The 15,145-nt window shown below is 49.1% G+C and overlaps 1 protein-coding gene across 15 annotated transcripts in view; it reads right to left on the reverse strand.

Annotated features, from left to right (window-relative positions):
• Positions 1 to 13,734, reverse strand: part of PRRC2B (proline rich coiled-coil 2B) — a 53,158-nt gene extending 39,424 nt beyond the window's left edge. For 10 of the 15 annotated variants that reach the window (XR_005829551.1, XR_005829552.1, XM_040605293.1 and 7 more), the window contains exon 1: positions 13,533 to 13,734. The gene's annotated coding sequence lies outside the window, so the exon portion shown is untranslated. The remainder of the gene's footprint in view (positions 1 to 13,532) is intronic. The other 5 variants (XM_040605302.1, XM_040605301.1, XM_040605298.1 and 2 more) reach the window with 2 other exon arrangements.
• Between the last annotated feature and the right edge of the window lie 1,411 nt (positions 13,735 to 15,145).

The following is a 15,145-nucleotide window of genomic DNA, read 5'->3' on the forward strand; positions in this document are numbered from 1 at the left end:
GGCCTGGCAGGAGCAAGAAGCTGCAGACGCTGTGCTGGGCAGCAAGCAGCGTGGTCAGGGATAGAGGAAGAAAAACATTTTCTGTCTCTCAGTAACAGCATCCACAGGATGCTCAGGACAAACGCCAGGCTCCACAAGAAGCCCCTCACAGCCACCTTTGCTGGACCACTGCACAGGGCTGCAGCACAAGGCTTGTGGAGGCAACAGGCCTGGCCAGCATTCTGGAGGGACCTCTTCCTGCGGAGCAGCAAACAGATCTTTCGCTCGTCTGGTTCAATCTTTGCTCAGATGTCACCCTGTGCCAAAGAAAACAATAGCTCCACCCTCACTTGCCCATTTCCACTGTATTTTATTAGTAGGACAGACATAAAAGAGAAAGGGAGAAAAAAAACACTGATTAGTGCAGACTTGGCAGAAAAGCAGAAGCTGGACTGAGAACAACGACCTGTTTGAACTGGCACAGTTGTGGGGAGCCCCAGGGACCAGAGTGAATAACAGGTGCTGCATGCCAGCCCTCAGCTGTGTGGGCAGGAGCACAGCCACCTGCTTTTACAGGTACACCGAGCCTTGCAGTGGGAGTCTGGCTCAGGGTTTATCCAGACCACATCACCTCTGTACAGTTAGTACACGCACAATCCCAAGCAGTAAAATCCACTCTGAGATTTTTGAAAACCGAAACCAGAAAAAAATCAGTGGTCATTGGAGGGGAAAAAAACCCCAAACCTACCACATCAGGTTCAGGAGTTAGCTGGTTAAAAGAAAATCCCCCAGTTCCTGAAAGTCAGCATGCAAACAGCACACAGGGTAACCGTGCCAAAGAGAAACCCTGACAACAGTTATGTAACTGGGTCTCAGCTGCCTCTTGATTACATCTTCTATCATTAAAAGGATGAGCGAGGAATAAACAACCACTTCAGAGCAAAGGAGCTTGTGGTCAGCAGGTCGAGGGAGGTTATCCTCCTGCTCTACTCAGCCCTGGTGAGGTCACATCTGGAGTACTGCGTCCAGTTCCAGGCTCCCCAGTTCAAGAGAGACAGGGAACTACTGGAGAAGGTCCAGCAGAAGCTATGAGGATGATGAGGGGACTGGAGCATCTCCCTTGCGACAAAAGGTTGAGATAGTTGGGCCTGTTCAGCCTGGAGAAGAGTAGTCTGAGAAGGGATCTTATCAATGTCTACTCCTCTTGAGTGTCAAGAGGATGGAGCCAGGTTCTTTCCAGTAGCACCAAGCAACAGGACAAGGGGCAATGGGCACCAGCAGCAACACAGAAAGCTCCATCTGAATATGAGGAAAAAGTTTATTTTGAGGGCAACAGAGCACTAGAACAGGCTGCTCAGAGAGGTTGTGGAGTCTCCTTCTCCAGAGACGTTCAAAACCCATGTGGACATGATTCTGTGCAACCTGCTCTAGGTGACCCTGCTTTAGCAGAGGGTTGTACTAGATGATCTCCAGGTCCCTTCCAACCCTAACCAATCTGTGATTCTGTGACACATCGGGATGAAGCCCCTTGGCAAACTTTCTGGGACAGCCACAACTGCTGTCACAGTAAGTGAAATTTATTTCAAACTCCTTCAACACTTTGAAGCTGAAAACAAGAACACAGAAACAAAGCTCTGTTTATACGTGCGTTCCAAAGGGGAAAACAAGTCCATGGAGAGATCCAGCAATTTCCATACGGTCACTGTGCAGAGCCTGCAGCAGCACTGAGCCCAGCTGGAGCCATCCTGCAGGCAGAACCTTGCTGCTCATCCCTCCTGGCGGCAGCCAACTGCAGATCTGAAATAGTCCAGGGGTGTTACTGGCCAGGGGGATCACTCAGCACCCAGGTCCCCTATAGCACTTCAGAGACGCCACAGAGCCCCCCAGAGCTGTCATGACACTGGACTATCCTCCCATCACACAGTCAAGCAGGGAATCCAGGCAAGAAACATCAAGGCCTTCCAGTCTTGCATAGCGCAAAGCCTTTTATGATAAAATAAAGTTCATTAAGAATTGAACTGTCAGCCCGCACACTTCTTATTAGGAAAGCTAGAAAGAAGGTGCATGCTAATGCTGACAACTGAAAACTGACAGCCTCGGCAGAGCCTCTGACCTGTGCTCAGGGTTACCATGTCCCATAGCTGACCCTGAAGGAAGCATTATCCCATTACAGAAGGGGGAAAAAAAAATAAAATTAAAAAAAAAAATCAATTGCCAGCATTTCCACAAGGTTTCTCTCTGGGTTTGTAGAGGTCTTTGGGGGAACATTCACTATCAGTTTTAGCATGGAGCTATACTCTTCCCGTTCTCAAGACTAGCAATGTCTCCTGTAATACCCAGGAACAGCACTGAAGTGCAAAACACAGTGTCTGAGAGTAATTAGCAAATACTGCAGTATGACCAGTTATATTAGAGACCCCAGAGTACAAATAACTGCACCAGAATCGCTTCCTGGGCAGAGAGCTCCGCTACCCTGGGGGTCTTCACGTCCACATCATGTTGCCCTGGATTTTATGTTTGGGTATTGACCCTGTCTACTGCATTTTAAAGGGATACGTTCTAATCCATAGTGTAACAATGACATTTTAAGTGCCAGAGCATGCAACTCCCAAAGCTACAGCTGGGACCTACAGAGCACAGGAAGCCCGTCTTGCAAAAAGAGCCATGTGAAAACCTTGAGTTACTGGCACTGGTAACAACTAGAAACCCCTGAGCTGAAAACACAGCCAAACGGAGAGACTCCTGACGAACGCAATTGCCTGCAAAGCTCTTTGTCAGTCTATTTATGAAGGAGGCTGGGCTGCTGGTATTTTATTCACAAGCCTTCAATGGATCTTGAATACCTGGAAGTTAGCCAGCCTTAATTGAGCAGGGCAAACAGATTTATGAAAGGTAACACACACACTAGAAGGAGTCACTTCAGCTACTCGCACACCACTGAGCTCTACACTGAGCACAATCACTCGGGGAAAGGACTCGAGACCACTGCAGACCTTCACTCCTTGCTCACTTCACAGCAGCAGTCACAAACACAAAACAAAGCAACCAGATGGAGATTAACGTGAAAAGACTTTTCTCCAGAAGCAGGAAGATTTTTGACATGAAATTTTATACAAATCGTTGAGAAATTCACAGGCTGCAGAAGCTGAACTGTGCTTTCAGAAAAGAGAAGTGTTTGGAGTTGCTGTTAAGCTGAAATCTACTGTGCTTTCTAATGTTACAAGTAATGTGAAACCTTTTTAAAAACAATAGTATAGTTTTACAGAAGATTAGCGATGCTCACTCTTCTTTAAATACATACAGTAAATTTTGCTGGTACTTCTCATAGCTGTCAACAGGGAGATATCACTGCTTCTCATGGAACACATCCCACCAAGAATCACCTATCTGTGAAACAGCCACCATCTGCCTCAGCAATGAAAGACACCACTGGCTGCCCTCGGAAGAGCTCTGGTGAAATTGTGACCAGCTGCAATAGGAGCTTGGTGCCAAATGCACTTATATCTCATAGAGGCCCTGTTTGAAGAATCCTGTAGAAGCCCAGGGGTCATCAGATTAGTGGAGAAGGGACCAGATGAGAATTCAGTTCCTAGAAGAAACTCCTTAGTAAAGAGGAACAACAGGAGAATATCAGCTTTCAAGTATAAAGTCAACAGGATCAGTGCAGAAGAGCTGTGCTGCAGGCAGAGGCTGTAGCAAGAGTCTAGGCCATAAGAAACTGTTTGCTGTCATTCTACTGCATTGTTTCCAGAGAGAGCTGCCAAGGTTTGTTAGTACACCTGAAAAGGGGCCTACCGAGATCCTGAACGTGGCACCAAATCCTGTCAGACAGGGAGAAGCAAGTCAGCAGTCTGCAGTGCGGAGAAAAGATAGATACCCCACAGCCAATATCCTGATTCACAAGGGGGGACCCTCCTTGCCTAGCTGAATAGGTATATTTGCCCGTAACATGTTTTTTTTTTAATTCTGCACAATTCCAGCTTCTCTCTGCATCTCCCATGAACCTTGTCTCCTTGTAAAACCAGGGAATGGGAGACCAGGATCACATCTCACATGACTTATTACAGAGGTATGCTGTTAGCCAAGTAATACTGTTGGAGGCTGTCTGCCAGAAGACTTGCCCACTGGCCAGCCCCATCATCAGGCCTCCCTCAGCCAAGCCACCCTGGATTTGAGACATGCAGCAGGACCATGAAGAGGAGAGGCAGTCTTCTGAACAGTGTACCTATCATAAACTCTGTGGCGTGGAGCTCTACAAGCAGAGATAAAACATGACAACAGGGGGGCAGAAAGGGCATGTCCTGCCAGATGACCTCACCTCCTTTTTTCAGCTCTGTCTTCACCAAGCTCACTTGTTGCCCCCTCTTATCCATGTACCAAAAGACTGGGAACACAACTACCGTTACTGAAACGCTGCACATTTCTAGAGGAAACAAGTATTTATAACCTCAAGTTTGGCCTGTAAATATAAAAGTCTCACCTCTCTGCTAAACAGCTTTCCCAGTGCTGGGAAGGCAGGCAGGAGCAGCCAGAAAGGGGGGATTTTAACTTGCTGTGAAACAGATAAAGCAGACTGGAGTCTGGAGAAGAGCTCAATTTTATTCATACAAAAACATGCCCGAGTTCTGTGGTCCTTTCTGTAAGGGCTGGACAGACAATGCCACACCATGGAAAGGAGCCCTGACCTCCAGTAATTGAGGATGCAGACAAAGAAATACTTCATCCTGAGGATGCAAGACTATGGTACAGAGCAAAAAAAATCCAGTCAGAAAGCTGGTCCGCAGCCCACAGAAAGTACTCGCAAGATCCTGTGCTCATGAAACTCCCTCTCCTTTTCAAGCAGCAAAAACCCCAAGATGTGCAATTAATTCTGTCCTTGAAAGGAGGGTCCATCTTCAACAGCCCTCTGAAGAAATACAGTTTTCTGAAGAAATAAAGACAGTTTTCTGAAGAAATAAAGACAGTTTTCTGAAGAAATAAAGACAGTTTTCTGCCCATCTGCCCCATCATGCTGTAGAGAAGGAACTGATCTGCTGGTGCCAGCTTGTCAGGAAGGAATAACTGTATCCAGCCCAAGAGGAAGCGCTACAGGTCATTCATATCCCTCCAGAATCAATGACCAATTACTGCAGAGAGGCACCAAGGTATCCCACATGGAGCAACTTGGTAGCTCCAGCTATCAACAACGCACTTGTTACCCTCTCATCCAGGCCATAGAGGTTTTAAACGAGACAAGACCCAGCACAAATTGACTCTGACGCACCTATACATAAATCTTGCCAGGCTCAGCAGCTGTGGCCTCCTGTAGGCACTTCTGTGGCAAGACACAATAGAAATAAAGAAGCCTATTATTTGCTTTTTCACATTTTGGAGACAAAACTCACAGAGGATAGTGCAGCTCAGTTTAGCAAGAACCACCTGTGGTCTCAACAAATCCAGGCCCCAATTCTCTAGTGTAAGAGGAAAAGGAAGTGACCTAGTGATCTTCACAAGCTGCCTGCATAATTTAAATGCAAATCTTTACCCTTGGAGTTGTACTTACGCTCTGGCTCCTTCACAACCAAGTCCCAGACTTGAAGCACACTACCTACAGCCTCCAAGTTATTCTGCCTTCCACTCGGCCCTGTTTGGGTTCCTCCTGCCTTCCCCCTATGCCCCACTCGGGTTCCTCTGAGATCTGAATGTCCATGGAGAATAGGCGGATACACCTTGTTCCCTCAATGCCAAAGCAAGAGGCTGATCATGAGCAAGCAGTTTAAATCCAAATACAAAAGAAATCACTGGTATAATGCTCTGTTGGCAAAATCTGTTCAAAAAGCTCCTGGCAACATGCAACTAACTTAAGGTAAACTGGGCATTTGGGTATCTGAGCAACAGTAACAGACCACACATAGCTCATCGGGATCTCCTGATGGGTAACAGGGCCAGTACTATCAGTCCTACTTTACAGGCTGGATAAGGTAGAGGAACAGTTTGCTCAGCTAACACCACAGACAGCATTAGAAGTCCCAGAGCTCAGGTTTCTCCCCCAGCCACCTAAACTTGCCCTACCAAGACCCTCAAAGAAAATGTAGCTCTTGATCACAAAGCAGCAAGTTGTAAAAAGTCATCAAATGAGGAGGGAATGCATTACAGCAGCACCCACCACATCTAGAACAACCTCTTCCAGTGGAAGAGATTGTCCACTGGCACAGAAAGCGGACCTAACCCTGTCACTGCTCCAGAGGGGCTCAAGAGGGCAGGAGGCACCCACACAAGTGCAAACTGTTGTCAGGCCAGTGCACCAGGCCTCAGGACAGTGCAAGGTAAAGATTCTTCCATCACTGACAACTAAAAGGACCACCACTGTGTTTTACGGTTGTGAAATTCCCTTAGTCCTACACTTCTGCCACACAGACTTTTGAAAATCATCACAGTGATGATACCCACGTAACCCAGGTGAGATACAGCAAGAGTTGCATAGCTGAAACACCTGTGCTGCCAGCTCCAGAACCCAAACCTAAGTCTCTGAATTGTTAGACGCAGCTCACCTTGGAGAGCCCTACACAGCCAGGGCAAGAAGAAGCAGAAGGACCATGACTGACTGCTGCCAGAGAACAGATGGATTCTGAGGAGTGCCCAGAGAAATTCTTCCAGTGAAGTCACTAAAACTTCACAAATCCTTCACCTGGTCCCAAGCTCAGCAACTTACTCCATCTCTTGGCAATAAACGTAGTTTTTGGAGCAAACAAGTCGAGAGGAGATCAGAGATGTCACAGCTCCAAAAAATGAAATCAGAGCAAAGCTTGCAGTCTTTCGGGTTAACAGTTCTTTTTTCAGGAATAGATACGATTCTTTCCACACAAATGCCATCAGCTGTTGAGTAAGCAGCTCTGTTTTCTCTGCAGTCTCAGGAAGGATCACACTGCAATCGGGAGGTGGGCGTTTACCTTGTGCAAATGAACCTCACTACCAGATTGGGGCTTTGGTAACACTGCTCCACATTCTCCAGCTGTCTGCTGACTGATTTCAGAGCCTCAGCCCCTACTCAGGTTATTGCCCTGATTTTGGCTGGGATAGAGTTAAATTTCTTCTTAGTAGCTGTTGCAGTATTGTGTTTTGGATTTGGTGTGAGAACAATGTCAATGACACACTGATGTTTTCAGTTGCTGCTAGGTAATGTCAGGGACTTTTTGGTTTCTCAAGCCTTGCTAGCCAGAAGGCTGGAGGGACACAAGAAATGGGGAGGGGATACAGCCAGGAGAGCTGACCTGAACTGGCCAAAAAGGTATTCCATACCATGGGACATCACAGAATACAAACAGGGGCCTGCTGATCGTTGCTCAAGGACTGGCTGGGGAGCAATTATATTGTGCACCACTTGTTTTCTCCCTTCCCTTTGGATTTTGTTCTTCTCCCCTTCTCCTTCCTTTTCATTATAACTGTTAAATTTTTTATTATTGAGTTTTTTATTTCAACTATTAAATTGTTCTTATCTCAACCCCTGTGTTTTACATTCCTTTCCAGTTCCCCTCCCCAACCCTCTGGGTGAGGGGGGGAGCGAGCAAGCAGCATGGCACTTAGTTACCAGCTGGTGTTAAACCACGACAGTTACGCGCAGAAGGTTACCTATATGAAGAGAAAGACTAGAGATAAAACCCAATGATACTAATCAGCAAATGCCAATCCCTCACTGCACACAGAAGGGAGAGGTTCCTGTACACCCCTGCAGAGGAGAACCCTCACGTCCTGTTCCTCCCCAAGTCACTGATGGGAGCTCCTCCAGCAGGCACCTTTACAGCCAGACAGGCCAGCACCAGCACACACACTGCAGGGTACAAAGCTGCCCTGGCAAGAGCTGAATACCTCATTCTCTACCAGATTTCTCCGACTTCCCACAGCCACCAAGACTGACACAGCCGGTTCAAACCATTAGGAAGATTACAAGCATTTCAGACAAGCCTGCAGTTCATAAACACTGCAGATGCTGAAGCTTCCAAGGAAGTATTCCTCTAGGTTCCTCAATTTCAACAACACTAGGGCAATGCAGCATTGCACAGCAATTCTTACAGGAAGCCGATTCAGAGCAGCCATTTGCGCTACACATGAATGCCAAGGATGCTAACAGGAATCTGATGGGAAAAAGACACAGGCACAAGGTGGCAAGAAACCATGTTACATGCGGTGTGATTCAGTATTCTGAAGAAAGGAGCTTTAGAGAGCTTTAGGTAGCTTTAGCTTTTCTGGAGAGCTAAAAAACTCAGACTATGCACAGGACATCTGGACTAGACAGGAAGTGAAAACATTTCACAGATGCTTTAATTTACATAGATATTTACAGTGGGTAACTGACAAGGTGTGTAAGCATCATCACTTCTATTTTGCAAATAGGAAAATGACACCACAGGACTCTGCAGCCATGCTGAGTGGCAGAGCAAGAAACAGACCCTTCATCTCCCACTTGCTGGAGCTGGAAACCACCCTCTGAATCACACCACCTTCCCAACGCTGTGGGGCCAGCAGCAGCATGAAGAAGCCCTGCTCCAGAGGAGTTCTGGAGGAACAGGTCTGCATGCTGGGACGGGGAATGCCACGATCACCTCCTAAATGAACCATCCCATACACCGTTTTCACTGCAACAGGATCACAGGCACCACTAAAGCCAACATTTTGCTCAGATGCAGAAGACAAACAACATAATAACATTCAGATCTCATGAATCTGCTAAGTGAAGGTCTGCGAAGTTTCAACTGCTAGGTGGGAGCTTGATTTTTTGGTTATTTCAGTAAAAGATAAAACCATACTTCATACTATTCCAGCCACGAAGAAGCTGGAGAGGTTTCTTGAGCACCTCCCTACTCCCCTGCCTGCTTCACAGCCCACTCCAAACTCTGAACAAGAGCACTCAAGGCTTTTGTACGGGTTCCCAGCCCACATACAGGTAGGAACAGTTGAAGAACCTACCCCACAGCAGAACTCTTCCAAAAAAATCACCATATTCCCACACAAGAAGTGCCTGGGGGAGGCAAAGTCCCCATGCAAACTCTTCAAACCTGTCTCTATTGACTCCCTGCAGCACCATCACTACAATTCCTGTCTAAAATGTCTCAACAGCTACCCAAGGAGGATTCCTCCACCAAATCTCTTCCATCAGGGTGCTAACTCTGCAAATAGTACACAGTTTACCCCTCTTAAGTGCTACTCACGTGAAATACAAAGGCTACTGAGGATGTTCCCAACAGCTAACTGAAGCCCTGTGGACATCTGAAGTACTACAGTCCAACAGAGTGGTCCTCTTGGCCGGATCCCAGGGTGCTGTTAGCAAGTCCTTGCTTTCTGCCTGGTATTTTTCCTGTATTTCTCTGCACTTCAGACTGGCTCACCTTCAGCTCCTCTTTCACTTTTGCTTGTTTACTACCCTCTTCCCTTCCACTCAAGGTATGATAGGTTTCACCAGTTCTCCACAAATTAATACCCATAGTCTCTTAAAGATGTAACTTTGAACTCTCTTGCCCCTTCCGGTTTACCAGTACTTTCCTGGAAACTGAGGTGTTCAGAACCAAAATACAGACGCTGCGTTTTGGCTGTAAGTACAAAGACCTCCTGCAGAACAGCACATACGCCTTTTAACACCTCAAAACCACCTTCTGTCCTCACAGATCCCACCGCACTGCAAGTCAAGCAGCTTCACAACCAATCAATGCCAGAGGTAAATAGAGACCAACCTCCAGTTCACTTCAATTATGGTCCCAATCCTCCCAGACCAAAAAATAATAAAAAAACTGTATCAGGATTTTCAGCTATACACATCCAAACAGCTCTGCTCCAAAATAAATGGCTCAACCTCAAGTTTCTTAGTTCTGCACAGGACACACATGTGCACACAGAGAACTTCCTGAGTACTAGTAGTACAAGTTACAAACTAAAAATCAGTCCAAGCTACATTTCAGTGACACTTAACATTGTAATACCATCTGCTTTAGCCCCATTTTTTCTTCCTGTGAACAACCCTTCAACCCAACTAGATGGGTTTTGCATGTGTGTGCAAAACCCCCTTCAGGGAATGCTTTTCAGGAGCACATTGTCATGAAAGTCACTTAATGTCAGCAGTTAGAAAAAGATGTTCTGCAAAGTAGCAAGCTGCACCTCCTCAGCCTTTACCTGTTCACTGTGCTTTCACCTCATTGTCTGATACCTGACAGTATTTCTTCTGTTCCAAATGACAAACTAGTGATAAAGAGCTATAAAATTATCAACCTATTAGGAGAATGAGTCAGTGCCAACTGAAAAACAAAACCCACTTACAAGGCACGATTAGCTGAAGAGCAAGGCCCACTGAGACAACAGCCCCACTGCCAACCTGCAGAATAAATGAGGAATCTAGTAGAGGAGCTGGGGTGAGAGGTCCAGCCCTCTCCCTCCCTCCCCTAAAGTTACCATCCTTCATTCAGTAAGTTTCTCGTGTTCATATTGCTTCTACTCCTACAACAAGAAAACACACAACTACAACTGAAAATGCCACTATAGAAAAAAATCTCTTTGTACATCCTATCATTCTACAAGAAAATAAAGAAATGGCTTACTATTATTTTCAATGCAGGAACACTTAAAAGTTAGCCTGGCTCCCCCTTAAATACTTTCAAATAGTTAAGTACAATGAAGGCCTTGAGCAGCCAACACTTTTGAATCTTGAACAGTCAGGTAATTCTGTAATGGGTGCTCTAACAGGCTCTGTACTGTACAGCTCAGGCAAACTGGAGGCACTACCAGACATGCCAAAACCATGGTTCTCATATTCCCCGGTTACACCTCAGATGCAATACCCTGCAGGATGAGAAGGATACGGTATGGGTATCAGGTGCTACGCAACAGCATCAGTGCCACACACAGGAGGACTAAGGATTGTTTGTCTTTATAGCATCACTCAGATGCGTAAGACAAATATGGACTCTAATGCCACCTCTACTTTTAGAACGGGTTTGTTCAAGTAAATTAGCCTTTGAAGTTACCTTTTACAAAAAGCGTTAATAAAAGGCTTTATTAAAACGTCACTGAAAAGTTAAATCATTTCTATAAAAACTATTTAGGAACATTACTCACATTTATTCAAATTAAAATACTTTTAAACCCTGCATCTCCTTTCCAGCATTTGTATGGACTATTTACTTACTTTTGCAGCTTCAGCCAGTTGGCAAGTTTCACTTTTACGCTCTCATGCACACACAGGAAAAAAAGCCCACAGTTCATAAAAAAAAATGCACTGTAAAACCAAATAAAAAATTTTCTCTGAATTTAGAAAAAACAAGGCACCAAGGCACTATAGAATGACAACTCTGGAAACCTACATAAAACTCGTGGTTTACTTTTTTTTAAAAAAAAGAAAGGTATCCGCTCAAGTCATGTAGAAATATCTTTTATCAGTGAAGACTGCTGAAAGAGTTCTAAAATCCAGTCTACTCAAGCCACACAAAAAAGCAGACCAGACCAACAAAAAAAAAAAAAAAAAAGAAACCAACTTCTATTCAAAATACATATCAAATTAAGCACAAACCCAAAACACTGCTAACAGCAGATGTACTCATACTGGCTTAGAGAAACACGTGTTTAACAAAACTACACACAAACAAAGCAGCGATCTCAAAGAGCATTTGCTATTTGTCTTGATTTTTTAATCTGAACTTTTTACCTGTGAGAAAAATAGTAGACCACTTCAATGAGGTCATATGGGTGAGGTCTTGTTTATCATACCCCAAAACCAAACTCTGCTAACTGGGAAAAACCTTAGGCCACAGTCCTGATAGAAGTAGCATCACCCATGATGAACCTACGAAGATATCAGGGACCCCAGATGTGCTCCTGATAAAACCCAGGCCCACTTACAATATGTCGTTGGGAGTGAAAAATGCAGGTAGCCATTCCAACTCTACAGAGAGAAGTCAGCCCAAAACCTCCACTTTCTACCCCCTCTTTGAATTCCACTTCCAGAATCTGGTTATCATCCTCCCCAGCTCTTCCAGGTGACTTTACTCTCCAGCCCATGACCCACAGCAGTAGATTTTAGGGCTCCTGGGTTTAACTAACCCCAGTGCCAAGTGAACGTGGAAAAGGCAGGTCCAAAAGTAACATCCTCGCCAGTTTACATCAGAGAAATCTACTCACGAGGAGTCGATTCTCCAAACTTGGGCTCCCTAAGACAGGGACCAGCTATTTCTGAAAGGGCCCGTTCCTGTGGGGGCCCCAGGTAAATCTGTAAGACAAGGCTTAACACAAACAGAAGTTCCACTACAAACCAGTCCTGGTTCAGCCCTGGAAGGGGCGGGATGCCACCCCCCCTCAGCAGACTACAGCAGATGATGCAGACACTGCAATATGCTTATACTTGATACCTGTGCTTAGAAAGATACAAAATTACTAAAGTCCTAAACGTTTATCATATGTTACCACCCCAAACGCCAATAACATCAATATATACATATTTGATGAGTTGATACTCAAAACCATCTCTCACTCTTTGCAAGTTCAGGAGACGGAACCAAACCAAACCAAGTTTCCTAGCAAGCCCCACGACTCCTAGCTCATTCAAACCCCTTTTGCCAGCTCTGACCGGGGGAGGGGGGGGATGAGTGGCTTTTTGTCACCACCTTAACGAAAACCCCCTCCTAGTTCACCACCAACACCCCCACACCACCCACCCCCCCGGCGAAACTGCTCAGCACCGTGTCCCAGGACCCGCATTAGCCCTTCCCCAGCCTGCCAGCGCAGCTGCTCCCACAGAGATGAAAAACTCCTTCCTCACCAAAACACACAAACAAAACACAACCAGCTTTTCCAACCTACCTAACAAGCCGGCCCAGCACCGAAGCACACCAACTCCATCCTGCCCCCCCGCCCCCGCAGCCGCCCCCCGCCGCAAGCCGCAGTTCAGCCCCAGCAGCCCCTTTGTAGGCTCCCGCACAATAACAAACCGGCCGAGCCTTCTGGATGCCCCCCCCCCCTTGTTTTCCTCAGCCACACACACACGGCGCGACAAAAATATCTTTGTGTCACACTCCAGACGCTGAAGAAAAACAACCTGCCTTTGCGGCGGGGAGCTCCCCCCTGCGCCCCCCGGCCCGGGCTGCGCCCCGCCAGGGAGCGGGAGCGGCTCCAGCCCCGCCGCACACGGGGGCACCCACCCGCCGCCCCCCCCGGGCATGAGGCCGGACAACGGGCCCGGGCGGTCCCCGCCAGCCCCCCGCGGGCCTTGGCGCGGCCCTCACCGGGGACGGGCCCCGCCAGGCCCCCCGCGCCTCCATCCCCGCGGCGGGCGGGGGGCGCACAATAAACACAGGCTACGGCAGCCAGGGAGGGGGGGCCGCCCCCACAGGCCACTCCGGCCCCCCACCGCCAGGCCCCCGGGCCGGGGGACCCGCCTGGGCCGCGCCGCCGCCTCCTCCCCCCGCGCTGGGCCGAGCCGGGAGACCGAGGGGTGCTGCAGCCGCAGGCAGCCGCTGGCTCCGGCTCCATTTTAGGGCTGCCTCGTCCCACCTTCCCTCTCCCTCCCCTTCCTCCTCCTCCCCCCCGGCCCCACTCACCGCCCCAAATATCCGCGGCCGCCGCCGCCGCCGGCCCCCGATACCCACCTGTGGTGGTGGCGGGGAGCCGGGAGTGCCTGGGGAGCCGGGTGCGGAGGGGCGATGGGCGCGGGGCGCGGCGGATGGCGGCGGATTGCGCGGCGGCGGCGGCGGGCTGCGGGGCGATACGGGTTCTCGCTGCCGCTCCCTCCTCCTCCTCCTCCTCCTCCCCCGGCCCGGCCTGTCAATCCCGCGCGGGAGGGCGCCGCGCCGCCGCCCTCCGCACAGCGCCGCCTGCAGGGCCCCGCCGGCGCCGCAGGGCCGGCCTAAGATGGAGCGGGGAGGAGGGGGATGCCGAGCCAAGAGGCAGAGCCGCGGCCATGGCGGCTGCCTCCAGCCCCAGCCCCTCTCTCCCCGCACCCCACGGGTCGCAGCAGGCGCCCGGCCAGCCCCGCGGGAGGATGCTCCCCGAGAGCGCCGAGGCGGGGTGGCCGGCCCCTCACGCAGGCGTCGGGGCTGGGCGGGCAGCGCAGCCCGGCTCCCGCCAGCCCAGAGGCGCCGCGCTCGGCGCTGAGGGAGATGCCGAGCTCACGGCGGCGGGGTTCATCCTCCTGCAGCCTCCCCAGCTCCTGCCACCGCGCAGGGGGGGCTCCTCCCAGGGGCTTTTCCCTCAGCATTTTGCCCCCTGTGGTGTGGTGGGCCCGTGGGGTGACCAGCGGGACCAGGAGGTACCAGCGAAGGCTCCCTGCGCCCCTCCATGGGCTCGGGCAGCGGGTCCAAAGGCAGCCCGGAGGAGCTGCCCCTTGGAAGGACTTCAGTCCAGAAATACCCTTTAATTTGTTCTCTCGTTAACGATTATGGAAGTGAATGCAGTAGAGCAAGGCAGTCGCTCCTGTCCCAAAAAACTCTACCAAGCCATAAAACGCAAGTAGCCTCACCGGGCAAAACGGGCCCAAAAAGAGCTTCAGGGAAAACAAGAGCCACATTCCCAGCAAGAAATTGGCACCACAGGTGGTGGTGTAGAAGTTGCTATGAAGTGCAGTTCCTCTGCCCAGAGGATCTCTGCTAGCTTGGGAGATGTGGTCTCCTTGCACTGGAGGCCAGACCAGTCTCCCTCTAATTCTCCTTCCCTGTCCCCTTGCAGACTCACACCGGTGTCTGTCAGTGTGACATTTTGCATTTTGTGATGAAAGGCCAGACTGCAGCTATGCATGCATTTATCTCGTAGGGACTGCGCAGCAGTTTGCAAAAATGGCGTGCACACATACACATAATATATACGTGTGTATGTGTATAATATATGTGTGGGACAAGCACCTGGGCAATAGCTGGCTTCCTGCAAATGCGCTCTTCAGCTTGCTCATGGGTCACCAGCCATGTGCGGTCACCCTGCGTGCCCTTGCCCTGAAGGGAAGGTGGCTTTACAGGGATTTTGCAGCACATTTCCCTGGTGCAGGCAATGCCTCAGGAGGAACAGCCCCCACCTCTCCCCAGGTTACAAGAACAGCATAAGGCCCAGCACCTGGATCGAGGCTCATGAGGGATGTGTCTGATCTCAAGCAGTCATCAAGAGTAATGCAGAGGGAGGAAATGCACGAACAGCTTTCTGGACCATATGGGATGTTCCTACAGTT

This window comes from Falco naumanni, chromosome 9, assembly GCF_017639655.2.
Source record: "Falco naumanni isolate bFalNau1 chromosome 9, bFalNau1.pat, whole genome shotgun sequence".
NCBI lineage: Eukaryota > Metazoa > Chordata > Aves > Falconiformes > Falconidae > Falco > Falco naumanni.